The sequence below is a fragment of the Megascapheus bottae genome, chromosome 24 (genome assembly GCF_031878675.1).
Source record: "Megascapheus bottae isolate mThoBot1 chromosome 24, mThoBot2.hap1, whole genome shotgun sequence".
Lineage (NCBI taxonomy): Eukaryota > Metazoa > Chordata > Mammalia > Rodentia > Geomyidae > Megascapheus > Megascapheus bottae.
The window spans coordinates 8,904,985-8,912,643 of record NC_143532.1 but is presented as its reverse complement, the minus strand read 5'-3'; the positions used below and the strand labels follow the sequence as shown (position 1 = coordinate 8,912,643).

Here is a 7,659-nt window from a genome sequence, read left to right as displayed (position 1 = left end):
TCGGGCGGGGAGGTTCCCCTCTTCCGGGCGTGCTGGACCTGGCCTGGGTGGCGGCGTCGTTTTCAGTCACGGTTCCTCTTGCAGAAGGCGTCCGGGAAGGTGGCAGATCCTCCCTGGACCTTGTCACCCCCGCTCACCCGCGTGGGAAGCGCTGGGTCGGATCCCCAAGTCCAGAACTGACCTCCAGAGGGCGGTGCTGGTCCCGGGCCCCCGGAAGGCGAAGGTGCCGCGGGGCGCTCGCGAGGGAGGACGCCGGGCTCCGCCCCCGGGCCGCACCGACCCGAGCCCGCGAGCCCCGGAGCCCCCGAGCCCCGAGCACCGCCCGGCCCCCGGAAGGCGAAGGTGCCGCGGGGCGCTCGCGAGGGAGGACGCCGGGCTCCGCCCCCGGGCCGCGGGTCAGCTTCTGTGTGCGTGTGTGTACGTGTGTACCTGTGAGTGTGCGTGTGTGTGCGCGCGCGTGTGCGTGCGTGTGCGCGTGTCTGTACCTGTGTGTGTGCGCGTGTGTGTACGTGTGTGTATGTGTATATGTGTGTGCCTGTGTGTACGTGTGTATGTGTGTACGTGTGTAATTGTGTGTACGTGTGTATGTGTGTACGTGTGTATGTGTGTACGTGTGTAATTGTGTGTACGTGTGTATGTGTGTACGTGTGTATGTGTGTGTACGTGTGTAATTGTGTGTACGTGTGTATGTGTGTAATTGTGTGTATGTGTGTACGTGTGTAATTGTGTGTACGTGTGTATGTGTGTACGTGTGTAATTGTGTGTACGTGTACGTGTGTAATTGTGTGTACGTGTGTAATTGTGTGTACGTGTGTATGTGTGTACGTGTGTATGTGTGTAATTGTGTGTATGTGTGTAATTGTGTGTATGTGTGTACGTGTGTAATTGTGTGTACGTGTACGTGTGTAATTGTGTGTACGTGTGTAATTGTGTGTAATTGTGTAATTGTGTGTACGTGTGTATGTGTGTACGTGTGTATGTGTGTAATTGTGTGTATGTGTGTACGTGTGTAATTGTGTGTACGTGTACGTGTGTAATTGTGTGTACGTGTGTAATTGTGTGTACGTGTGTATGTGTGTACGTGTGTAATTGTGTGTACGTGTACGTGTGTAATTGTGTGTACGTGTGTAATTGTGTGTACGTGTGTAATTGTGTGTACGTGTGTATGTGTGTAATTGTGTGTACGTGTGTATGTGTGTGTACGTGTGTATGTGTGTGTACGTGTGTATGTGTGTAATTGTGTGTAATTGTGTGTATGTGTGTACGTGTGTAATTGTGTGTACGTGTACGTGTGTAATTGTGTGTACGTGTGTAATTGTGTGTACGTGTGTATGTGTGTGTACGTGTGTGTGTGTACGTGTGTATGTGTGTAATTGTGTGTATGTGTGTACGTGTGTAATTGTGTGTACGTGTGTAATTGTGTGTACGTGTGTATGTGTGTGTACGTGTGTAATTGTGTGTACGTGTGTATGTGTGTGTACGTGTGTATGTGTGTGTACGTGTGTGCGTACCACTTGAAGCTACGGACTCTATTTGTGGTTTTCTGGTGGTTAATTGGGAGTCTCACAGATTTTCCTGCTCAGGTTGGCTTTGATCCTCAGATCTCAAGATTCCTGAGTAGACAGGATGACAGGCGTGAGTGACTAGCACCCGACTTATAATTACGTATTTTTAACAAGGAAAATCCTGAGGCTGGGGGTGTGGCTTAGTGGTAGAGTGCTTGCCTTGCACGCAGGAGGCCCTGGATTCAGTCCCTCAGTACCACGTAAACAGAAAAAGCGGAAGCGGTGCTGTGGCTCAAGTGGTAGAGTGCCAGCCTTGAGCAAAAGTAGCTCAGGGGCAGTGCCCAGGCCCTGAGAACAAGCCTCAGTACTGGAAAAAAATAAGAATAAATAAAAAGAAACTTCTTCAAAAGCTAGTATTTTGCTGAATTAATTTCTTCAAAGTAAGAAACAGCTCCGTTCTCCTGTGTGGATGTGTTATGAGGAGCCACGCTGCTTTTATTTACGAGTGTACACCCACGGGAAATCCTTGTTTAGGAGCTGCCAGTGAAGAGGTGACCTCACCATTTCTGGTTTATCTCAGGACACAAAGGGCTTATTTTTCCTGACTCTGGCATTTCATAATAGAAATAGGGCAAAGTGTCTATTGAGTTTGCACGCTAGAAAGAATAAGGCATTTCTAGAAAAACAGCTGCAGGATTTCCGTAAATAACACTATTGGTACACGTACCAGATTAGTTCAGGTGTTCTCCAAAAGGCGTTTTGAATTACCGCCTGAAAATATAAAGTATACATAAAAGTAGAAACAAAATTATATATTAAGATTCATAGATGTCACCTAGATTAAATGACTATCAAGAGTTTTTGGACATATTTGTTCTATCTTGTTTTTCTTTTTTTTTTTTGCCTATATGTTGTAAAGCAAATTCTAGAGATCATGTCACTTCCTCTCAGACACCTCAGGATGCATCTCCAACCACATAATTTGCTACCACTGACATGGAGCGAACGCCTGTAATCCTAATACTTGAGAGGCAGAGATAGGAAGATCATGAGTTTATGACCTGCTTGGATCGAATAGTGAGACCTTGTCTCAAAAAATGAAAAGAAGGGCCGAGAGCCCTTCTAGTGGTAGAGTGCTTGCCTGGCATGCACGAAGACCCAGGTTCGATTCCTCGGGATAGTATTCAGGCCTTGATTTCAAGCCACAGGACTGGCCAAAAAAAGATAAGAAAACCCTCACACATAATCAGCAACTAGCCCTGACCCCCCAAGAAAGATATCACACCCTCTTCTTTACCCCAACAATGCCACCTTCTGCTGCCAATAACTTGCAGAAATGATTGTGCTATGAAATGTCCCTACCTTCTGGATGTATGTGTTTGCTTTCTTAGTGGTGACATTTAATTTGTTCCTATTAACACCACACTTTCACTAGATGGCTTTTAGCTCTAGAGGATGCATTTTCCATTGGGTGAGATTGGAAGCTTTATTTCTTTTCCCTCTTGATCTTATGTTTCTATTTCCTGCCCTCACCCCAGTTTATGCCAAGGGGATCCTTTTTTTTTTTTTTTTTTTAGGGGGCTGTCGTGGGGCTTGAACTCTGGGCATGGGCCCTGTCCCTGAGCTCTTCAGCTCAAGGCTACTACCCTACCCCTGAGCCACAGGCTCACTTCCTGTTTTCTGGTTATTAATTGGAGGTAAGAGTTTCACGGCTTTGTAGTGCCCAGGCTGGCTTTGAACCGCAACCCTCAGATCTCAGCCTCCTAAATAGCTAGGATTATAGGCGTGAGCCACCGTACCCAGCTCTAAGGGGATCCTTTTTGTCTTATTTTATTGTCAGTCCAAACTATGTATGGCCATGACAGACTATTCCATGCTCCCCAGGCCCCTTCTTTTCCGGCAGTAAACTGAATATAACTGACCAGGATCCCTTTTTGTGTGAATTTCTGTACCTGGGGTTTCCCAGGTCTTTCAGGTAGAATACATTTATTTATTCGACTGCTAAACCCATGTGAAGGATTACATATGTTTACACAGTCTCATTTGTTTTGTTTTTCCTTTCAAGGGGCAGAGCACGAGGCTTTCTTTTTAATCCAGCCTTTCATTAGGCTTACCCTGAGCTCCTATAGTCTGCATTCCAGTGCTTTCGTCTTGCGACTGAAAGCTTCCTGAGGGTTCTCTGGTGGTGAACTTCAAACCTTCTGGTTACCAAGACGTTACCAGTGTTAGCACACCCTTGCCAAAGTTTACAGGCTCCCTGGAAGCCTTTTTTACACTGGGAATTTTGCTCCCATCTTTTAACTTTGATCCTAAACCCATAACCCTGCTTTACTACTTTATATTCTTTCTGTACACTCCCCTTTGTTTGAGTTGGACCTTGACATGTGGGAAATTTCAACAGTTCTGGGGATAATCTGGTAACACCCTTTTTGAGAACCTGAGGAGTGAGAAATTCTCCCTCACGATGGCCACCCACTCCCAAAGCCACACCTTTACTCTTTGCCACCCAGATTACACTGTTCTATTTGGGGGTCATTAAACTCTGGCGTATATACTCTTCCGTGTGTCCTCCAGCTCCACTGCACACTTACACCTGGCCATCAGTTAGTCTGCTCATTTCTCCACACATTTGCTTAACGTCCATTAACCCTCTTGCATGGATACCTACCTTCCTTTCCAATGCTCAAAGGAATGAGCAATATTCCATCTACAGTCTCTTCAGCTGTGTCACCTTCTCTGCCTCCCTCACTGTACAAAGCCTCTCTCTACCTGGGATTAGCTAACTGAACTGTCTCTATTTCTGTACTTTCCCATAAAGATAAAGTGCCATTGGGGCGTGGTCTCCACCCTCATTCATCTCTTAGTATTGTTTTGAAAATCCTTGCACACACACACACACAGTCTCGAGGGCTCAAGCCAGCCTGTAATTCTAGCTACTTGGGAGGTAGATATCAGAGGATTATAGTTTGAGGCCAGGGCAGGTAAAAAGAATCTTGAGGCTCTATCTCAATCTGCTAGGTTTTGTGCACGATGAAGGCCCAGTGCCATGAGCCTGGCAGCCTTAGTGACATGGGGAAGGAAAAGTAGGAGAATTGCAGCCCAGGCTGGTCCAGGCACAGAATGAGACCTAACCTCAAAGATAACCAGTGCAAAAAGGGGCTGAAGGAGTGGTTTAAGAGGTGGAACACCTGTTTAACAGGCACAAGGCCCTAAATTTAATCTCCAGTACCTCAAAAAAAGGGCCAAAATAAACCAGAAAATAATCTGTTTGCAAAGGTGTGAACAAATAGGAAGCATTAATTTCTGATGGAATGGAAAATGGAAAACAATTTATTGATCACTTGAAAAGGTAAATTATCATAACCATCCACTCAGCAATTCTACTTCTATTTTAATATCCTATTTTGGATATTGAAAGTAATATCCAAAGAAAAATGTGTACCTAAATATTTATAGAACACAGTTTATAATCACCAAAAGGTTGAAGTAATCTACAGATCCATTAATGAGTAGAGATGTAACTTGTACACACATATCATGGAATATTTTTCAATTACAAAAAGGAATTGACCTATGTTACAATTTGGATGAATTTCCAAAACATTATCCTAAGTAAAAAAAAAAAAAGAAGCCAGAAGCCATATTCAGAATAGAAAACTTCACAGAAACCAAAGTGACTCGTGGTTGCCAGGGGCTGGGTTGATAGGGGGAAGGGAGGAATGGGGAGGTATTTCTTCATGGATACAGAATGTTCTCCCAAAATGATGAAAGACCTTTGAAATTAGAAAAAAGTGGTTGCACAACATTATGGCTACACCAAAAGGCAACCGAATTGTACATTCGAAAATATTTTTTTATTATTTTGTGAATTTTTGCTTCAATTTTTTTTAAAAAAGGAAAACACCTATAAAACCAAGAGGAAAAATTAAACTATCCATAACTCTCATGCTCAGAGAGGACTCCTGTTCCTCTTTTGCTATGGAGGATTTTTATATGTGGACTTAAAAACAAGAAGGGAGAGCTGGGTGTGGTAGTGCATTCCTGTAGAGAGAGGAGGTGCTGGTAGGAGGATACCAAGTTCAGCTGTAGTCTGGGTGGGCTACATACCCAGACCCTGCCTCAAAACACACTGGTTAATAAACCTGTTATTGTACTTACTGCAATTGCTCATCTTCAAGAGAACAAAGGGAGTGCGAGGGATTGTTGTTCACCTGCAAAAGCCAGTGCCTTCATAGTAATATTGTTTGGGTGAAAACCAGCAAAAGGGCGTACCGGATAGCTCTGCATTATGTCTAGCAAATGCCTAAATTGGGTCTGACAATTACCTAAACAAACTAAAAAACACACACACTATCCATGAGTTGTGTGTGTGTGTGTGTGTGTGTGTGTGTGTGTGTGTGAAGCTCAAGGCTCGTGCTGTAACCACTTGAACCACAACAGCTCCATCCATGGTTTTTCGGTGGTTAATTGCAGATAATGGTCTCGTGGACTTTTCTGACTGAGAGGCCTTCAAAGCACGAGCCTCAGTGTCAGCCTCTCGAGTCGCTAAGGTTACAGCTGCTGTTTTTCTTGAACTATATGTATACTGTTGTTTTGCACATGGAACTCTTACTCTTCATGAATTGGTTAATAAACAAACTGTGGTGTATCTTGTTTTGGAGCCATGGGCAATGCCAGGAGTGAAGCCCAGAGCAGGTGGTGAAGACGGAATCTTCAAGGTAACCATTCATAGCACTTGTGCCTAAGTCTTTTGTTCTTCCTGAGAGCACTCCCTGTCTGAGAGTGGCCTCCCCTCTCACTGCACAAGCTAGAAACCCGAGTGCTATCATCAGTACCTCCTTCTCCTACATTCCTTCATGTTCATCCTCCCAAATATTCCTTAGGCTTGGCCCCTTTTGTCTTTGTTGGTCATTCTTATCCAAGCTTGCCTCAAATATACGACCCTGCTGCCCCTGTCTCCTGCTGGGGTGACAATCTTGCACTACCACAGCTGGCTCATGGTCTTTTAACTGGTCCAAACTATATGTATTCTGTCTTCTTGCAGCCCCTCCATCTGCTCTACAAGACATGATTTTTTTTCAACAAAAATACGAAACCTCAAACCCAAGTTTATCCCTTCTTCAATCCACAGCTCCATTTCCTGGATATTCTAGCTACACAAATTTGTCATGTCTTCTTAATGTCTCAAAATATAGATCCTGATGGAAGCAACTTTATAGTTTTTCTTTTTGTGGATATTTCTTCTTGATTTAATAACGGCCCATTGCATTTTCAATGGAACAGAATTCCCGGCTTGCCTGCAGGGTCTTGCATAGAATGCTCTGTCTGCTTTCTTGGAGCTTTCGGCTGTCAGGCTGTATATGCCTCCTTGCCCTCCAGCTGTATAGCTCCCATTTGTTATCAGATCCTGTTCTACCCTTCTAAGCTCAGTTCAGGGAAGACCTGTGCAACCCTTCCACTTTGACCAGCTTCATTTCCTTATTGCTCTTATCTCCTTGGAAGGCTCCAATGTCTGACCGGCATCTGTCTTCTTCACTAGGTTCCAGGTTTCCCTGAGTGCAGGGATCAGCTGTTCTCGCATGCCATTGCCACCCAGCAAGGACATTGAGGAAATGAGGACTGTGGGCATGGCGCCTCTTTATTAGGCATGACGACACTCTTGGAGACATAGGGGCCACAGCCTCCCATTTCCTGGAGATGCTGCAGAGGAAAGAGCTCTGGAGGCAGGGAGCTCTGGGTCTTTCAGCCCTGCTGTTACCACTGCGATTGGTAGGCAAGTCCCCCCACTGTTGCCTGGCCTCCAAAGGAGGATTTCCATTTACCCCCTAAGAAAGGTTCTTTTGGTCACAGATGATTCATTTAATGTATTACTATTATTATTATTATTATTATTATTATTATCAATATGCTTAGTTGTACAAAGAGGTTTTAATTCACCATGTCATGTAGTGAGTTCAGTATATCTTTATTTATTTATTTATTTTTTTGGTAGGTCGTGGGGCTTGAACTCTGGGCCTGGGCACTGTCCCTGACCTCTCCAGCTCAAGACTACCCTATCCCTTGAACCAGGGGGCCACTTCTGGTTTTCTGGTGGTTAATTGGAGATAAGAGTCTCAGAGACATTAATGCCTGTGCTGGCTTTGAACCATGATCC

General features: G+C 44.7%; 1 long non-coding RNA gene across 1 annotated transcript; it reads left to right on the top strand.

Annotated features, from left to right (window-relative positions):
* The first annotated feature begins 311 nt into the window (after positions 1 to 311).
* On the top strand, positions 312 to 7,315 carry LOC150046901 (uncharacterized). Its single transcript, XR_016539484.1, has 3 exons — positions 312 to 395; positions 6,167 to 6,223; positions 7,045 to 7,315. It is a non-coding gene; the product is annotated as an uncharacterized LOC150046901 (long non-coding RNA).
* Positions 7,316 to 7,659: the final 344 nt, after the last annotated feature.